Below are 20,450 nucleotides of genomic sequence, written 5' to 3' on the forward strand. Positions count from 1 at the left end.
TTATAGTGAAGAATTTCTTCCTAATATCTAAGCTAAATCTCCCCTCTCTCCGTTTAAAACCATTACCCCTTGTCCTGTCACTATCTTCTCTGATGAAAAGTCCCTCCCAGCTTTCCTGTAGCCCCTTTCAAGTACTGGAAGGTGCTATAAGGTCTCCCTGGAGCCTTCTCTTCTCTAGGCTGAACAGCCCCAACTCTCTGAGCTTGTCTTCATAGCAGAGGTGCTCCAGCCCTTTGATCATCTTCGTGGCCCTTCTCTGGGCCCTCTCCAACAGGTCTGTATCTTTCTTGTGCTGAGGGCACCAGAACTGTACACAGCACTCCAGGTGGGGTCTCACCAGAGCAGAGTAGAGGGACAGAATCCCCTCCCTGGCCCTGCTGGCCACACTTCTTTTGATGCAGCACAGGACACAATTGGCTCTCTGGGCTCCAGCTCACACTGGCAGCTCATGTCGAGCTTCTCATCTACTACTACCCCAAGTCCTTCTCCTCAGGACTGCTCTCTAGACGTTCTCCCCCCAGCCTGTATTTGTGCCTGGGGTTGTGCTGACTCAGGTGCAGGACCCTGCACTTGGCCTTGTTGAACTTCATGAGGTGACACTGACCCACCTCTCCAGCCTGTCAAGGTCCCTCTGGATGGTCCCTTCCCTCTACGGTGTCAACCACACCACACAGCTTGATATCATCAGCAAACCTGCTGAGGATACACTCAATCCCACTGTCCATGTCTCCAACAAAGATGTTAAACAGCACTGGTCCCAGCACTGACCCCTGAGGGACACCACTTGTCACCTGCCTCCATTTGGACATTGAGCCATTGACCACAACTCTCTGGGTGCAGCCATTTAGCCAATTTCTTATCCACCGAGTGGTCCATCTATCAAATCCATGCCTTACCAGTTTGGAGACCAGGATGTCATGTGGGACAGTGTCAAATGCTTTGCACAAATCCAGGTAGATATGCCAGTTGCTCTGCCACCATCCACCATCTCTGTAGCCTTGTTGTAGAAGGCCGCCAGACTGGTCAGGCATGACTTGCCCTCAGTGAAGCCGTGTTGGCTGTCACCAATCACCTCTTTATTTTCCATGTGCCTTAGCAGACTTTCCAGGAGGATCTGCTCCATGACCTTGCCAGGCACAGAGGTGAGACTGACTGGCTTGTAGTTCCCTGGGTCTTCCTTTTTCCCCTTTTTAACAACAGGGGCTATGTTCCCATTTTCCCAATCAGCAGGAACCTCACCAGACCTCTGTGACCTCTCAAATATAATGGACAGAGGCTTAGCAATCCCTCAGGACCTGTGGGTGAATCCCATCAGGTCTCATAGATTTATGCACCTCCAGGTTCTTTAGATGGTCATGAACCTGCTCTACTCCTACAGTGGGGGGTAATTCACTCTCCCAGTCCCTGCTTTCACCTTTTGTGGCCTTTGTGTTGAGGCTGGAGCACTTGCCAGAGAAGCCTGAAGCAAAGAAGTTATTGAGAACCTCAGCCTTCTCCACATCCTGTGTTGCTACCTTGCCCATTTCCTTCAGGAGAGGGTCTACACTCTCCTTGGATGTTCTTTTCTCCCCAACACACCTATAGAAGCTTTTCTTACTGATCTTAACATCTCTGGTGAGGTTAAATTCTAGCAGGGATTTGGCTTTCCTAACCTGATCCCTGGCTGCTTGGACAACCTCTCTGTAATCCTCCCAGGATACCTGCCCTCGCTTCCACCCTCTGTAAGCTTCCTTCAGTTTGAGCTTTTCTAGGAGCTGCCTGCCCATCCACACCAGCCTTGCAGGAGATCGTTATGGACAGACACACAGGGATCAATATGATCAGGTGAATGCTGTTTATTTTACGTGCCAACCTTTCTTATATAGCCCCTTGCTATGTACACACGCCCCAGCCACTCTTGTCATTGGGCAATTGTCATAAACCCCGCCACGACCTAAACAGTGATTGGTTCCTAGCCTTATAGCACGGGAATGCACAGTCATGATTCTCTGCCCCCCACTTTGTGCTTTGGCACATTCGGAAGTTGTTTACTTTGCTGCTCACTTTCTCAGTTGGCATCCTTGGAAACATCGTTGCTCGGGGGCCCAGGTGTTTTCAGTAAAGGCTGGATTGCTCACATGTCCATTGCTCGCTGAAAAGCCCTCTACACAGCCTCCTGGAGTTTCTACCTGACTTTCCTCTTAGTTGGGACGCAATGCTCTTGGGCCTGGAGAAGGTGATCCTTAAGTATCAGCCAGCTTTCATGGGCCCCTCTGCCCTCCAGGGTGTTATTCCGTAACACTCTCTTGAGCAGATCCCTTCACCTAAAGCTGAACCAGCGTGGTTGCCACAGCTCCCAACTCCAGGGAGCCTCTCTCTTGACTGGCAAGTCACCCCTGAACACAGCACTTAATGAGGCTATGACTGGTTTGCACACCAAGATTAGGCAACTACAACAAGCCTTCCAACTGGCTTATTTTTACTCTCTAAAGGAAGTAAGCTGAGAGATATTGGTGAGATCTTGAAACGCACTTCAGAAATTACTCTTGGGAGGGTTATTTTCTAAACTCTGGCACCTCTTGGCAGCCTGTTAAGGGCTCTGTGTAATTAATTCCTCCTAGATATTTGTCCTGAACAGCATCCAAAGCAGTGTAGAACTGGAGGTATTCCCCAGCACCACAAAACTCACATATGATTAAGCATACTCTTACTGTACTGGGATTATGTGAACCAAATCTTGGTATTACAGGACAAGGTAGATGTGAGAATGAGCAGATGCAGTTTGGTCTCCCCCAGGCACATCCTACAAAAAGGTGCATGTCCCACCAAACTTGAAATCTTACTGTCCCCACTACAGCTAGTGCTGCAAGTCTGGATCCAAACCACAGTGTATTTAACTGAATATGAAAAAGTATAACTTAGCTCTGGAAGGGTGTTCATGAATAGCAACATTAATTCCCATCTCATGTTTTTAAAAAGGGCAGGAATTCACTTTGTTGGTACAAACTGCATCTGATTAAAAGAATACCTTCCAGTAGAGACTCAGGAAAGTTACATCAAACTAACCAGTGGCCATCTTGCAAAGGACCTTTGTCAAATTTGAAAGGAAATGAAACAAAACCACATTGAAACCACTTCATATTTGAACAAAACTTGCATGCAGGCTGGGATTTATTGCACTCTGAAGCTATCATTTTCCGTTTGTTTTGCTTCCTTCATTCCTTTCTTCCTTCCCACACAGAGAAGTCCTAATGGATGTTAATGATCATTTGAGATTCACTGGGAGACAAGCCAAATTGATGCTGAAAATGTGGAGTTTCTACAGCCAGGACTACTAGTCATGCCAGGAAAATCTTGTATGTACAATCAGTCCAGCCAAAACCACTTTCATGGGTATGGCTTATTTTCTAAGTTATTTTACTACCACAGCAGCATCCACTTGGACAATTTACCATTAAAGTAATACAGCCCTTTCTAGAATTTGTTGCCTAGACAGTCTGTCCACAAAACAGGAATGACCAGGCAGCAAGCAGGAGTAAAACCTGGGACGGTGTCTTGACCTGGACAGGTAGCTCTGCCTCAGTGTAGAGTAAGAACATCAAAGAGGCTTTGCAATATTTACCCCAGCCTGCTGCGAGAGGTGAGAACAAAGAAACCTCTCCCTCTCTGCTGCACTCCCACAGCCTGCACTCCTGCTGTCGCTTGCTCTGAGTGCTACTCTCTGCCTCACGCACACGTCTTCCCTCCTCCCCTGCAGTGTGCTTCAGTTGAAACTGATTCAGTCTTCCCTTCAAATAGACCTGGCCTGGACCCCAGCAGCCAGGTTGACCCACACAGGCATCTTCCTTCTGTGTGCCCACACACCGACCAGGAGAAACTAGCACACAGTAACTTCCAAACAGGTAAACAGATCCATCTCAAGAGCACAGTTTAGAACTGCAATCACTACCTGCAATTATGGACTATTACTGCACGTATTTGCACTGGAATAGTAGCAACTCACCTCCTATCGTATTTCTTCTAAACTTATTGCTAGCATGACACAAAGCTGTCCTGGTGAGAGGCAGCTTTGGTAGCTCTCTGGTCTTTGCTAAGACTACATCTTTTTGATGTGGAGGCGGGAGAGTTGATACTGGACACATGAAGAAATCCCAGGATAGAAGCAGTTGATGGGCTTGCTTGTCCTGCTGGGGAAGCACAAAAGACCTTTCAGAGGTGGTTCGTGTTTCACCTCAAAGAAAAAAGTGTCCAATCTCACTGCCCAACTCTCCTACACCCCATCCTGACCACGACTACCTGGATATGGACCATCCAGCCGGCTGCAATGAACACTGCATGGGCTATTTTTATTTGGCACAGAGGACTACAGAGGGCTGTTCCCTGCTAGATCATACCTCCCCGTGAGCAACAGTCTTTCCCCGTTTGGATCGAGACCTGCATCCTTTTACTGTGCATAGCACCTGAGAGAGAAGTCATACAAGAACCACTTCAAGCCCCCCCAGAAATGGGACTTTCACCTTGCCATCATGAGGATCAGAGGTGGTCTCAGCTCCTTTGATGACAGCAGCAGCAGCAGCCCAAGTGCCTCTGCATCATTCTCAACCACAGCCCAAGCATTGGGAGCAAGAAAAGTCAAGATACATCAAATGGGTAGAAATAAATACAGCATCGATGCTCTTGACAATTAGTCATCCCTAATGAACCACAGTAATTTATCAGACTTTGCACAGCTGGAAGGCAGGAGAGGCTATTGCCAAAAATACTCTCCAGGTCAGCTGGTCTGAATAGAATGGTGGCATCTGATGGAGGGGTATCACAGCACACCTAAAACAACTACACAGGATTATGATTTGGCATCAGTGTATGTACAGAGCCTCTCAAAGGCTTCTTCTCTCCACTTGTACCTTCCTGGGGGAAGTGTAACTCCCTGGCAGAAAGAGAAGGGGCATGGGGGTAAAAAGGGAGGAGCTGTTAGCAGCACCAGGTGCTGTGTAAAGCTGTTCCCTGGTGAGAAGGTTATCTTTGGTAAATAGTAATGGATAAACACTGTCAGGATCTAAAGAGAAGGAAGATTCCTGAACCTACTCTTCTTAAAGGATTTAATTTGCTAAGGTAGGTCTTGCTCAGAGGCTGATAAATCTTATCTGTCATTATTTCTCAAAGAACACATTAGACTAGGTGCAAAGTGATACTTAAGGAAGACCACAGCCATGAAACTCTGAGGATCAGATCCAAGTTTTGTTTGCCTGTTGTGAAAAGCTGAAGAAAGTCAATGAAACATGAGAAACAGGGACCAGATTGTCAGTTGATCTGCAACTGCTATATTTGCTTGGCACAAATAATGCTTGCCTTCCAGCATCTGCATTCAGTCCTGAAGTCCTTTCATTTCTAGTAAGTCCAAGGAGTCAAGACAACAGAAAAGAAGAAACAGTTGAAGAGAAATTTAAAATTTTGCTTAGAAATCAAAAATATGCTGAGCTGAGCTCCTCTGACTGGTTCAGAAAGCATGTGTCTGTCTTCCAGGTATCTCTGGCATTGCACTGTGTTTTACTAATTCCAAAATCCTTCCTGTTTTGGAATCCACGGAAATCACTTCATGGACATCCTCCTTGCAAAACTATTCTTACTTCACACCTGCCCCTCAGAAGCTCTACCCAAACTCTGCTCCATTAAGCGTATTCATACTAGCATCAAAGAGTCTCCTGAAAAGATATATTCAGAGAACAAAAGTAACAAATTTATTAGAAAGGGATTTTTTTTCTTCCACCTCCCACTTCCACTGTGATCTCTCTGTCTTCCCCCAACCCTCTCCCTTTTTGTACTGTGGAAAAAATCGATTAAGCTCTCTGGTATACATATTGCTGCAAGCCTCATTCTCCTGCTGGAGATTTCTTCAGCTGTCAGGAGACACTTGTCCCCTTTGGTAGCATTGTTGGAGTGGCCTGCTAGGCTAAGGGGGTGGGGAAAAGGGGGTTAGAGCCCAGCAGATGCCTTTTTTGTCAAAGACAAAAGACCCCCTGCCATCCTCTCCACTTTTCAGCACTTTCATCCACACTGGATCAAAGTGCTATTCTGCATATGAAAAGAACCTGGCATTATGTGCCTCAAATTAGCCTATCGCCATCCCGCTAGTCTCCAAGTCTTCCCAACAAAAGCACTCACATCTGTTCCATCATTTGCCTCATCTTTTGGGGTTTTTTTTGGTGTTTTTTTTTCTTTCTGCTCTCAGTTTTTGAGAGCCATTCAGCCCCTTGAATTATAGTCTACGGGAGTATCTTCCTTGCTCTGGAATCGCTCAGCCAGACAATTTGCTTTTACTTGTCTTAAAGAATCATGGGCTGGTTTTGGGCCCTTCCCAGCAACTGACTGCATCCATTGCGACTCCCATCCAGCCTCTTCAGCCAATTCTTTCCCTCTTGCTCCTCCTTCTCAAACACGTTTCTCTCCTTGTTCTTCACTTGGAGGAGACCATTGCTTCTCTGGGACAGCAAACACTACTGGCCCAAATCAAAGCGAGCCTCAAATCAAAGGCATCATGACTATGAAAGTGAACAATCCCCCTTTGTCATGATAATTGTCCAACAGGCCAAGTGCTGAGTAGAAAGTGGGATTCCTCATTCCAATGCGGTGCAGCTCCCCTGTGCCCCAGATGTCTTTGAGATGGAAAGCTGGGACTGGCCTTCTCAGAGTCTGGAAACCTGAACCCACCTGCCATGAGGAGCCCTGCAAAAACCAGCGTGCACACAGACAGAAGTCTGATGTGTGCAGGTGCAGAGGATAACAATAGAAAATTTAACCAACCATCTGTAGCCTTCAGAGGAACCCAAGTCACTCTCAGGGCTGTTCCACTGGATGAGATGCTCCCTGTGAATCTAGCAACAGGCTTCCGTAAAGAGAGAAAAGGGAAGCAAATTCCCAAACTTCAGAATTCTTACGTTTGTGAAAAATTAGATTCAGGTGACTAGAAGACACAAGTTATCCAAGGGACTCACCCAGAGGACAAGAGACAAACAGCACCAAGTCACTGAAACAAAAGAAAATGGAAACTATTCCAGGTTACCTATGTGCTACAAGTTTCCCCTGGACTTAATTTTATTTATGGCTTTGTTCTCTAAAGCCTGTACGGCAAGCAGAGGGAGCATCTCTTCTCTAGTACCCTCACCCAAGACACTTAGATAACACTCGGCCTCAAATCACACACAAAGATGCTAGCAGAGCTAATGGCAGTGAAGAACTCGGTCTGCTGACAACAAACCTATCCTGGCACCTCTGGTGCAGATTCTTGCAGTCTTTCCAGAACCAAACAAAAAGATGCTCTGAAGATTTTCGTTTTTATCTGAGATTCATATGGGAATACACAAACCAATGCTTCTCCAACTAGGAGTTATAAAAACAAAGTACTTCCAATAATTTATCAGGCACTTTTGAAGGATTGAATGAATTTATCATCCTCCTCTTGATGCAGGAGGATGGTAGATAATGCTGAATTGGAGGAAAACTGCTTACATCACTGCCAGATGAAGTGCAATTCACTTACTTGTAATAGACTGCCTTAACACATAGCCTTTTGTCTGAGTAATTTACACTGATTAACAGGTTTTAATGTTTCTACTGACACCAGGAGAAATAAACACCCCACTATGTGCTGAATGTGGAATAGGAGCAGCAATGGAACAGACTGTTCTCATTTCAGAGGCCAGCTTGTAGTTCACAGTGGAACACCTCCACGACCTTGCTGGGACTTGCTCCTAATTTTCCATAGGGCTAGTAATGTGGCTGTGAACCTGCTGCTGCTGCACCTTGTCCCTGAGAGCTGTCCATCTAAGTGCTCAGTGGGTTCCTGATGTGCTGCAGGAATACCTCAAGCTTTTGTGCAATCCATCCTTGTGGAGAAAGTCTTCACTCTCAGCTGGAAACAAACTAATAGTGCACTTTTCTTTTTTTTAATTCCCCTATATGAAGGATTTTTTTTAACATTAGCAACCCCCCTTTTTAAATCTTCACAGATGAAACTCTCACTAGATACATTTTAACTTAATTAAACAGAACTAGGAACTAGCCTTTTGTATAATTTTCATGTTTCTACGGTCCTTAGCCGAAGTTCAAAGCAAAAAAATGGACTTCCATCACGTTACACTTCAAATTCCCACCTGTCTCCTACTCAGTGTTTCCTGTTAGTTAGCAATGTCCAGCTTGTTTTGGATCAGCATTGCCACATTGCTTCTAAACTCAGATCAAGATCACACTTAGGAACAATTAACCAAATGAAAAATAATTTCTAGGAATCCAGATTTCTCTTCGGGTATTACCACTTCCTAATTCATGGGACTGTCTAGCCTGTGTGCTAGTAGTAAGGATTTCTTTCTGTCGCATAATTTCTTATTTTACAAGGCACTTAACACAGCCATCTCACCTTAACACAGCTATCTCTTACTCTACTAAAATAACAACTCAGTGGGAAAAAAAATAAATCTGAAACTAGGGTTTGTTGGCTTGAGATTGGCTATGGTTTTAAAATCAACACCTGCAATTAATGTTTTGTTTGTTAGATTGTTTTGGGCATTTTGGTTTGGTGTTGGTGTTTTTTTCTTTTCTTTTTTTCTTTTTTCTTTTTTTTTTTTTTAAAGAAACTTCTAGTAAAATAGCAATTGCTTTAGTCTACCTCTTCCTTTTTTTCTACTGGATACTCTTAAACATAGTTGTAGCAAAACTAACTAAAATACTGAGTTTAACAAAGCAAACTGCCGATGTTTTTTGTCTTTTGTTGTGCTTTTTTTTAACCTATAAACAACTTCACAGGAAAATGTCCTCAAAAAAAGAAAAGAATTTGGCTTTCCAAACTGTAGGAATGATATAAAAAAAAGTAGAAATTATGAAGACATCACTGTGCCTGCCACAGTAAGTAGTAAGCTAGTAACAGAGCCAAAGCCCAACCTATCTCCACAGCTTTCAGGGGAACAGTCAGCAGTACCTTTTAACTTCTTTAAACACAATCAAGGAAACTAAATGAATGTGGTATTGATAACCTGAGATTTGGTCTCTAGTTTTCTTTAACTCAACCACAATTGCTCTCTGGAGTGCTGCTGGATGAAAAAAAAAAAAGTTTTACAGGCCCCCTCCTGCCTGCATTAACTATTTTTTCACTTGTCCTCTCTAGCACAGGCCATGCATAGCTTAGGACTAAACCTGACAGCGGTTTGGAAGTTTCCTAGAAGTAGCATGTCTTAGAAATTAACAATACTGAAGTTTGGAACAATTTTTACTAGTTCCTGTGCACCTTCTTTGGTGGAATGGAGTAATTTGGAAAAGAAACTTTTACTTGGCTTGAGTGCTTCCCCCTCTTCCTGTAAAACTGACGTATGTTACTTGCATGATTCATGTAAGCATGAGCAAATCAAGACTGTAATGTTAACAGAGGAAACAATCTAGCCTTGCGAGGGGATGAACGAGCTCAGGCCGTTATTATATGCTTTCTGGTAACCGTGCAACAAGATGCTTTGGATTTTCTTGAAATTCTGCCAGCTAGGAAAGCATGTAAAATATTAAACACTCAGCATTGATAAAACATTTTTCCACTCAACAGAATAATTATGCCAGGACTCTGGCTGCAGTTCCAAACAAGAACAACAACTTTGAACCAGTGTTTATGCCAAAAGCAACTAGGAGCATCTTTAAGAGAAGCTGCTAGCTTCCAAATGGAGCACAGCAGAGCAAGATGACCTTTTCAAGGTACAGGGTTGAAAGGCAGAGTTTATACTAGTGGCAGACTTGTCAAGAAAAACCTCAAGCAAGAACTGCTGAAACGGTCCCTAGCTGGTTTCTGGCAGATCAGAGGCCTGAAGTTCTAAGTGCAAAAGCTTTCTGAGAGGAACAGCTGACAAAATTTTGAGAGTGAAAAATAGGCCTAAAGCTGTGCTCTTCACAGTAACTGTGAGCTCAGCCACATAAAAAAATAAGCCTATCCCACAGTAGGGTGGGAATTTACAAGCCACCAGCCGTGCTGTGTGAATCCCTTGAGAGGATGTTCTTGGAATAAGCCAGCTGGCTCCACTGCCAGGCAGTATCTCCCCTCACCTCTTTGGCTGTCCAGATTAGGACGTGATCAGTTGTCACACTTTAGCCAACACACCAAGCTGCCGTTGTGGCAAAATCTAAAATACCCCTATTTTTAGACCCATGAAAACCCATCTGCTGCCAAGGGAATCAGGCAACTGCTAGGCTGCTCATTGTTAAAAAGCATCTGGGTTTGGTTGGTTGGTGTTGTGGTTTTTTGTTTGGTTTGGTTTGGGGTTTTTTTGTCCTTCAGGTTTGCTCTTGAAAGGGATTACTCCATGCCAACAAGGACCCCTCAGGAATGTTAAGTCACTATCTAAACTCAACTGATTTGGAGAAATCTCATGGATCAGATAAGCTATTGCTCTCAAAGTAAGGAAGATTTTAACATGCGAACTTCTATGCCAGTTTCAATGTACCCAAAGCCAGAAGAAAGGATATGTATTTCTCAAGTTAACTCCAAGATTTACCCACTGTAAAACTGACCTTTATAATTGTCCTTTCTCTGCTGATTACATTTAAAAAAATATATGTTAAATCACCAAGAATTAACTGCAGTTCACCAAAATATGGAGTCAAAATGATGTCAGCTCAAATTGGATTGCGGTAGCTTTGTAAAAGGCATCTACCAATACTGTCACTTGGAATGGACTGGAACAAAAAACATCACAGAAAAATTATCTGAAGACTTTGTCAGGCAGGAGAGCCAAGGACTATCTCTCTTCAACTCACACCCTTCAGACCAACTGAACAGAGATTTCTTAATCACCAGCAAACAGGATAGACAGCAGCCCCAACAGTGAGCTAGCCCAGCCTTCTTTAGCCCTCTTGGGCCAGTGAAACAATTTTGTTAAATGCCACGGAAGATCACCTCTCCCACAGCAGTTCCAGGACATGGTCACACACACTCACTGTCAGGTTGTGCTGGATAAACATTTGTTCAAGGAACCCTGAGAAAAACAGAGGTATCTGCCAAGAGCTCATAATTTTCACAAAGTCAGCAGGATTACAATAGTCTGACTGTTAAAAGATTAAGATGGCCTAAGTTAAGCAGGAAGGCTCTGGGCTGTGATGAAACATGAATCACAACAAAGGATGGCAAGATTTATCTCATGGGCATGTCATACTTTGGCCTTGGAAGGGAACACCTGGGTAGTCTTCCTGTGCTAGGGACAGCAATGCTTTGAAAAAGCTATGGGGAAAAGCTGCAACGCAACTGGTAGTAACTCAACCAGCAACTCCATGTATGAAAAATGCAAGAATGTATTGGCTTAAGGTCTGTACCACCAAAGCAAAAAGCTCTCAGAATTGTGCAGGATTTTAAAGGCATAGCGCAATGTGGATCATCATTCTCCAAAGCCAGTTTCGGAAATAACAAACAATACCTTACAACAGCAATAGCCTGGTGAATATCACTAAAACTGTGACAAAAACAAAACAAAAAGCAGGTAATCAGGGCAACAAAATTCAAGCACTTGGAACCATTCATCATCCCTAAGATGGGTAAATTCTGACAAGCTGTACTTCCAGACTAACAGGATCTTTCCCAGGGACTCTGAAGTGATTTAATTCCATTTTTGGGCAACAAACCCTCAAGGCCTGTACAGCACAAGCATGAGGCTTGCACACCAAAAGCCTAGTCTGTGAACTTCAGTTTAATGAGAACACATCACATACAAAGTCTTAGGTTAAGCTCTGTTACTACTGTCCACCCCAAATATCTGCAGAATGATGCCTCCCTCCTGCATCATTATACATTTACACATCGCTGTTTATGTGCATCTTCTCTGTCAGGCAACACCTACTGGAACTCCTTATGCTCATGTCTCTTCAGTTAAATCCTGAGATGCAGGCCCACAAGCCCTGTGTATATCCAGTGTTCTGACACTAGATTAAGGATAGAAGATTTTAGCTGTTATCTCACAGGGTAGATAGCAAAAAAAGCTACTCATCCCTTCAAATACATCACAAATCCCCACCCTAAAGCTCCCACAGGGTTGGGTTTTTTTTAAACATTTATATACAGGAAAGGATTAAAATGCTACCCCCAAACTCATATACAAAGTAAATAAAGTTGGCATTGAGAAACTTGTGTCAATATCCAACAGATAAAAGAAACAGTCATGAACTCCTAAAAATTCCTTATTTTATCATCTTGGGAAAAATGCTGCATGGGAAAACTTTTGATCAGTCTTCATCCTTCACGTTTCTAACCAAAACTATTGAGAAAAAGTTGCCTCCTTAGAACATAACATCTGGCATTTGCTCCCCTGCAATGTGTGATGCCCAAACAGGGCTGGAAACAACACTCTTTTACCACAGTCAGGGCCCCCTCTAGACTAGCTCATGTTGGAGATCAATGGCAGCTCAATCTAGCCTTGTCTCAAAGACACCATTATTTCACAGTACACAATGCATCTTTATGTCAGTGTGTTTTCCACCACACTCTATCAGGACTCTGTTCCCAAATTCGTGCTCATTTGCCCTTCAGAGCAATCCTAGCTTCAAATCTCCCCTTTCTCTCCGGTAGCTGTTTTCCCAGGGGCATTAGTTTGCTTTATCACTCAAGCTCATCTGAAGGTCTTTTTGCCTCCTTACACATGAGCAGGACAGGGAACTCTGAATACAGTGCAATGGCAGTATTACCTCTTCTCTAATTTGTATAGACACTGCAATATTTCATCTTGGAAGAAAACCCTGCTGGTGCAGGAATCTATGCAGACATTGCCCTAAGAGCACTCATCGAAACTACTAATCAACTACCAGGCATGAGTTGCTCTCAATGCTGTCAGTTTTTCAGGCTCTGCATCATTCATGATTAAATACAACTAAACAAAAACCTACCAGGACAGCAGAGATTTCAGTTTCAGAAAATGTAATACTTACTATGTTGTTATATACACTTGGTGTTGAAAAGTAAATTCACATCAAACAAACATTCAATTCGGGAATTTTATGTAGAAAAGTATCTGTTTATGTCATATAAAACAAGAAATGAGAAATCCGTCCCTCAAAACAGCATTTCAACTCCTGCATAAATAAAAAAAACCAAACCAAACCAAAACTGAAATGAGGTCAAACCTCAAGAACCTGCTGAGCAATTTAGGATTACTGCAAAAAGGAAATTTAAGTTTCCTGAGAAGTTTCAGAAGCCTCTGCAAGTTTTGCACACCAACCCCACTGTGATCTCTGTAAGTCCAGTGGAGATCTGTAAACTATAATGGGCACACGCATGAATTCCATGGATAGAGGACATTAAAACCTTTTGTCATGTGCAGGCACACTACTGTCCACAACATTCAGTCCTAACCAGCTACAGTCTTCCAGCTGAGCAGCGCTGCTAACACTCTTACTAGCTTCCCACTTCATGTTTCTACTCTCATTCTTAAACTCAGAAACAGGATTTCACACTATATGAGCCCATTGAGCTGGTTCTGATACACTGGCTGAAGCCCCTCTTCCTACTGCACAAACATGAGCTCTACATAAATTCCCTCCTATACCATGCCAAGCCTCCTCTTCCAGACTTAGTCTTCCCCTTCTTCTTGTATGTGACCTGCCGGCAGTGAACTTGATTGCATCACTGTCCAAATCTGCCCCAGAGTCAGTGAAAGTGCCCCTGGTGGACTGCAGATCTGAGAAGCTCAGCCAGAACCCACTCAGTTCAATGCTCCTAGTTTACTGCTGCTCCAAAGGTGGGGAGAAGGACAGTGTCTGTTCCTGATGGTCACATGCTCAGTGCTCAATCTCCTACTCTAACTGCCACCACACTTGCTTTTTACAACCAGGCTGTCTGTACCTCCCAGACTCAACAGCAATAGGTGTCAATGTTCCAGTATCATATCCAAATCAGAGCTGCAACACTGGTGTGTCAGATTCTTTTAACACAACAGTACTGATGCTCTGCCAGGTGACAAGAAGCCAATGCTTCCACACCCAACCTTAAATGGCAAGACTGAGACCCAAGGGAGACAACTCAGTCCTTTGGTATGTCCTCTGGTCAGCATCAAAGCTTAGTACCAAATGCAGAACCCAAGTAATTTCCAGCCCCTACTGCAACCCCCTTGTACAATCCCTCCCAGAAGACTTTTCAGATGAAGGAGATAGCGCTGCTACCAGACAAGTGTCCTCCTTGTCTAATGCACACACCAGGAAAGTGTGAAATTTACAAACATAAATACAGCAGCACCACCAATGAAGAGGTGCAAGCCTAAGTCATACACCAGAGTTACCGTAAGCATGCCCAATTGCATACACACTCCTAAACATTTCCAACCAAGTAAAACAACTTGAAGGCTGTACAGCCTGGCAAATAACTTCAGCATTCCCTATCCTTGGCTATAGAAACTGACAAGTCATGCCAGGTCTGGGACATGGGACTTCTACCAAGTTCCCTTTTTGCAAGAAAGATAAAACAAATAAATGTAAATCCAAATCATGACCATTCCCTCCCAGGTCTATCTGATACAGATATCTAGCCTCTACTGGGGCTGTATCACCCCTCTGCAGAAGCCCTTAAAAATATTATTAGCACCTATATTTTGCATCCAGGAAGGAACATAAAAAACATTTTACTTATGGTCCAATTAATCCAGCCCCATGCTTTCAATTTACTCAATGATCACATAATTCTGTGCAAAGGCCATAGAAATTTTGCCAGCACAATCATTTATCTTGAATGACCTCATGATACTCAGAAGCCAACTAGGCCAACCCTCAGTACATCATGTCAAGGATGTATTTGGTGCAGCTCAGTGTTTATTTAAATTGTGGTCAGACAGACCAGTCATCCAAGGACAGCAGACAATGGTCCATGAAATGACTGCACATTTTAAATGCTATCATAAAATAACAGAACCAAGCAATCATGAAATAAAAATAGTTAACACTTTAAGACTAGCATATTTTTTCTCTGCTGATGGAATCACTGAAACAGCAATGAACAAGATGGCCTGCAATTCTCCACCACCAGAAAGGGTTAATTCAATTTCTATTTAAAATAGATGAAAAACACTGTTTTATGTAAGTGCTGCGACCTTTTGTTATATTTCAAAATTATCTTAATTCAAACAGTCAGTCTAACAACTTCCAAGGACATGGTTTTATTTTGTTAAAGCATGCTCCTACGTTTGCCTAGTCCAGTTTTCTTGGATCTCACTTATTCTCTGTGAATGTTCAAAAATGCTGGCTAGCAGTTCATGGTATCAGGTGCTAGCTCCTTTAGAAGCATTAGATGTGCTGCTGGTTTTGAAATGGTTAGTTTTACCAGGTATCCTCTCACCCTTCCCTCATAAATAACTTGCTGGCTAAACCAACATCAGTTCTATGCTTTTCCTGATGGTCCAAAACAGCACTTTTAAAAACTGAAGTACTGGCTTGCTTCAGCCTTTCCTTTATCCTCAGATAATCCAACTCCCTATTTTGCTTTTCTTTTTCTCTGTTACTGCACAATGATGCAGTAAGTATTTCTGCATCACAAGGTTCTTTGCACCAGTGCAGAGATGCTGGTTGAGAGTTCTCAAAAAATTTGGCCCAACCCATTTTCAAATGCTTCTTGCTTCTGCCCACTCCATTTTTATATCACACTCACTGGACCACATGGCTTTATCTACCCTAGAAGCAAATTCTTCATTTAACAAGCCAAGTAAAAAGTGTTGGATTTAAATGAGCACAAATCTATACAGTCAATTTTCTTCTTTTGGAAGGGAACATAAGGAGCAAAGTATCAGCTGCAGCTTTTGGTTAAAACCAGAAAGTCTTCCACAATTTTTCCATGGTTTTGAGTGGCAGCTAGACATTCTCAGGGAGGGGGCAGTAGAAGGGAAGTCCCATGACTGTTTCTGTAAAGTTTTTTTACAGTCTCTTAAATTCCTAACTGCTGACACAAGAAAATACCTCTGCTTTTGTCATGAGGGCCTTCATCCTTAGTCCTGCTCTCTTTAATACCCTGTAATGGAGAGTGGGGTGACCTTCTAAGGTGTTGGCAAGCACCACACCTAACACCCAAAGGAAACTTGTGCAGGAAGCACACACTACAGAGGGGAAAAAGCCCCAAGCAGCTTGAACACTACTGTTAGGTTCCCCTTTTCACAAAGAGTGACAGACGGAGGTGCCAAGCTGCCCAAACAGCTCACCAGGAACTCCCAATAACTTGGGAGCATGGGCTGGCTGTCACTAATGCTTAAAACTGCAAAGGCCCTCCTCCTCCTCTGCAGATGTGAAATACCACACCCTCTTAGATACACTGCTACAGCTGTGTAGGACACAGCTCCCAAAACATTTGCTGCTCCTCTTTTCATTTAGCAACAAAGGCCAAACACAGAGCTCAGCCAGAGTGCATTTACTTGTAGCACCTTGTGCTACAAGCCACAGCTGTACCACAGCTTGGGAGGTCCATAGTCACACATGGCTTGTGATCTGCACAGCACTGCAAAAAGTCAGATATCATAGTCCAAACACCCTGTCCAGGACCACTGCACAAACTAGTACAGCTAAGTACACTAAAACATCATAATCCTTTCACATTTAATTTTATTCTTGGTGTGTTCTAACACAATTATATAAGTATTTCCTAACCAGCAAAAGCTTATGAAATTTATTATGAATGCATAATTACAATTCATTTGCAACATTTCTGAGAAATTTGAGTCTCAAATCTGTCACATCTCTTGAGCTTTCAAAGCAAAAGGACATTGAAATCAAAAGGCTTTTCATAATTACAAGTAGGCAATATCTTTAAGCAAGTTAATTAATGAGGTCTTTCCAGGACCTAGACTCTCAGTGCAAACTGAATGTGCCTTTCTGTAATAGGCTAAGGAGCAAAAAATAACAAAATTGTTTGTGAACTCCTGGCTCTCTATCTCAGTACATGGATATTTGTTATGGCAAATAATTTTTTTGGTTTTCTGGTTGTTGCTGTTAATTCCAAGGTCAAAAACGTCCTTAGAACTTCCTTAGTAACTCAGTAGTATTTCACCACAAAAGGATAACAATCTCAGGTGGATGAAATTAAAATAAGGTAAGGAAAAATCAATATTGATACACAAATAAACATGAGGAATTATTAGGAAGGTAGTAATATTATCACAACAGGATCTGTGGGTGGCAGGATATCAGAAAATGTATAAGTCAACACTATAATGCTTTTGCAAAAGACAGTTTTCAAAATTGTAATAGGCAAACATTGGGAAGTAATTATCCTATCCAGCTGTGTCAGGGCCTCTGTCAGAGTCCTGCATCCAGTTTTGGACAGTGCTCAAACAAAAAAATTCAGAGTCCAGAAGAGAGAAGACAGACTGCTCTCAGGTCTGGCAACATAAGCTACAGGGCAGGATGAAGAAACTGGCAGAACCAGTTTAGAAAGCAGAAGCTCAAGGAAGGAGATGGGCATCACGTCACCACAGTTCACCCTGCCTACAAAAGGTGGTTAACAGAGGAAAAGGCCATCAAGCTGTGGTCTATAGGGATGACAAGAAGACATCAGTTCAGCTTGCAACAAGTGTTTCAGATACAGGGGGAAGCTAAGATGGGAAAGAATGAAGCAGGAATGGATTCTCCAGGGTCACGGTACAGTCTACATCACTGGACTGAAGACATTCTCAGCATAATTTCTCAGGCATCATTTTGGCATACTTCTACCACGGGAAAAGATGAAGTAGGTCTCCACAGCTTTGACAAGTCTTTTGAGCTGTCATACCCAAATGCTCACATGCTACAAGTGTGAGTATTATCTTCTTCAGGTAAGAAGACCTTAACCAGTGACTGAAAGACACACTGGTGTTAGGAAAGGCTGAGTGTGCTCAGCAGACGCAGTGCATACCTGGTCCTCCTGTCACTGAACTCCCACCACAGCTTATAGCTCCCTGTGAGCCACTCGAGTGGTTTCCCTGACAACCTGGTTGTCTCTTGTCTTTAGAATCCACTGCACAGGGGATATGTCAATTTCACCTGCTGATGTTTTCTATTGTACATTTATGTGTGGCAACACGTGATGGGTTTTCAGCCTTTGATGCCTAAACCATCATTAGCTTACAATCCTCCTCAGGCTATATTCTTAAGGAAAGGATGCTCATAAAATGGCTCATTTCAGACAGTAAATAAAATACTAGGTACTACTTGTGTCCAAAGGCAAAAAGGAAGCATGCTCTATCTTTATAAACTATATCAGAAAGCATGGACAAAACCAAGCAAGTGCTTCAAATGGGCATTTCCTACTGCAGTAGTATCAATTGAATTGTTCAAGTCCATCACCATTCCAAACTGAGTTTATACACGAGGATTTTCTCTTTTGAAAATGCTTGTTGCCATATCTTCCCAGTTACATTTCTGTGACTTTCCCCACCTTATAGGTCACCCAGAGTTTTCTTGTTTCAAGAGATATCAGAATATTGCATCTTTCCAGCACTGGCAAATGAAGCACTGAAATGAAGCCAACAGTTGTACTGATGGACAAGTTGCTCCAACATCTGGTCTTCTTCGTATATTTGTGACTCCTTATTTTAAAAGTTCTAGATGCTGCTGTAATATGAAGCCAATTTCATGGCTAAATAACAGAATACTATATACACAATAATTAACTATGAGTCATCTAGTATGGAGGAAATAAATGTATGCAGAGAGAAAACCAGTGTTTAAAATAATGAGACAGTATTTCTGAGAGGACAAGCATGCTTTTCCTGGTAAAATCATTAAACTCAGTAAACCCACAAGATCTGCAATGTTGCTGTTTGTTACATGACAGAATAATTCCACCTTGGAGACTGTCTACACAGTGGTGGTTAGTATTTCCCCTGGATCATGACACCTGGCGACAATAAAATCATCCACATCACGGGAGCTCAGTATCTATGGAAGTGGTCTGCAAACCAACTAAGTCAGGAATTTTAATAACTGACAACTGCATGCAGTTAATTGGTCCTTAAATTTTATTTAAATAAATAGATGTATTTATAAGCTTACTTAATACACCATCATTGTTAAATTAGCTGTTTATTTAGTTACTGAACAGAAACAATTCATGCACATCCACAGAGCTCATAGACCACTCAACTTGTCTCTATAGCAGAGAAAATCACAACGTATTTCTAAGAACTGGAAAAGGCTGCCAAAAGTGTGAACACAGCATTGGGCTCTTGCCATGCATGGGTCCCATCCACAAGTATTCACAGCAAAGGAAAAAACCAAACCAAACCAAACAAACAAGTCTCACAAGAAAAGTTATGGCTTCTCAGTACTCCACTCTTCCTGGTAAATGATCTCTGACAAACCCTGCCCCTCAACTCCATGTCTTTCATAGATCCTCCTCACACATCTGACCTCTCATGGTACTGCTCCTTCCCCTCTGCACACTCACACGCACACACAGGCTCACTCCACTTGCATACAAACATGCAACACTGAGATAAGTCTGAATGCAATTTCAGAGCAGTACTGCAGAGCAGCCGAGGCTCCAGTAGGGATGGACAGCACATCTACCTTGCCTCTGAGACTCAGACATGGTAGGCAACGCAGCCAGCACTGACAGCCAGTCCTAATGCTGCTGGAGCAGAACAGCACCCACACTAGCAAGTTTACACTTAGATTCACACACACACAAAACTGCAGCAGCAACACCTGAAGCTATATTCCTAGCACAGGCTGTCTGACATTTTTAATCAAAGATGGCTGAGCAAGAAGAGACTGTGTGCACTTCACAAGCACCTGGATGCCAGTGAAAGGAACCTGGACAACAGGTTTAACATCAGGAAGAATTTCAGTAACTAGCAGTTTGCCCACATTTTGTCATGCTGCCACAAAGCCATCTCTCACACAAAAGAACCTGGGTGGCCAGAAGCTTGACACTGTCAGCAGCAATCTGCAGGCTGCAGGAGGAAAGACTTCTGCTGGAGAGGACTGGCAGGACAGACTGCAGAGCAGATGCAAAAGGAAAGTTTTTATCTTGACAGTAGATGGGACTTGCTGCCAAGGTACTGCTGCATGTCTAGTCCTACCATGTGTGCATGTTTCCATGATTGCAATGGCATCAGCTTCTCTTACCTTCCCCTGAATCATAAAAGTCTACATAAGTATGAGAGAAAAATAAACAATTACTTGACAGGCTAGAAGAAATTTGCATGCAACAGCTGGATCTTTTAATGACAAGACAGCAAGCAAACAGCTGTTTTGGGAAATGCTGGGCAGAAGGAATTGAAAGCTATTGGAGTTGCAGAATAAGTGTGAGAAGTCACCACCGGCACATCCAGCCACTTTTCTGCAAGTCAGAGTGAGATTTTTCAAAACTGATTCTCCAAAGTTAACCTGTGTTTAGGTTTCTGTATATTAAGAAACTGCATTCCAAAAATGTAGTGTCTTTTTCAGCTCAATTCAAATATTTTGGAGTCAGTACCTCTAAAACAAAATTTAACTTTTACAAACAAATA

General features: G+C 42.9%; 1 protein-coding gene across 1 annotated transcript in view; it reads right to left on the minus strand.

Moving 5' to 3' along the window:
• Positions 1-20,450, minus strand: part of TRABD2A (TraB domain containing 2A) — an 86,240-nt gene that overhangs the window by 31,065 nt on the left and 34,725 nt on the right. The gene's annotated exons all lie outside the window — the stretch shown is intronic.

Source organism: Apus apus, chromosome Z, assembly GCF_020740795.1.
Source record: "Apus apus isolate bApuApu2 chromosome Z, bApuApu2.pri.cur, whole genome shotgun sequence".
NCBI lineage: Eukaryota > Metazoa > Chordata > Aves > Apodiformes > Apodidae > Apus > Apus apus.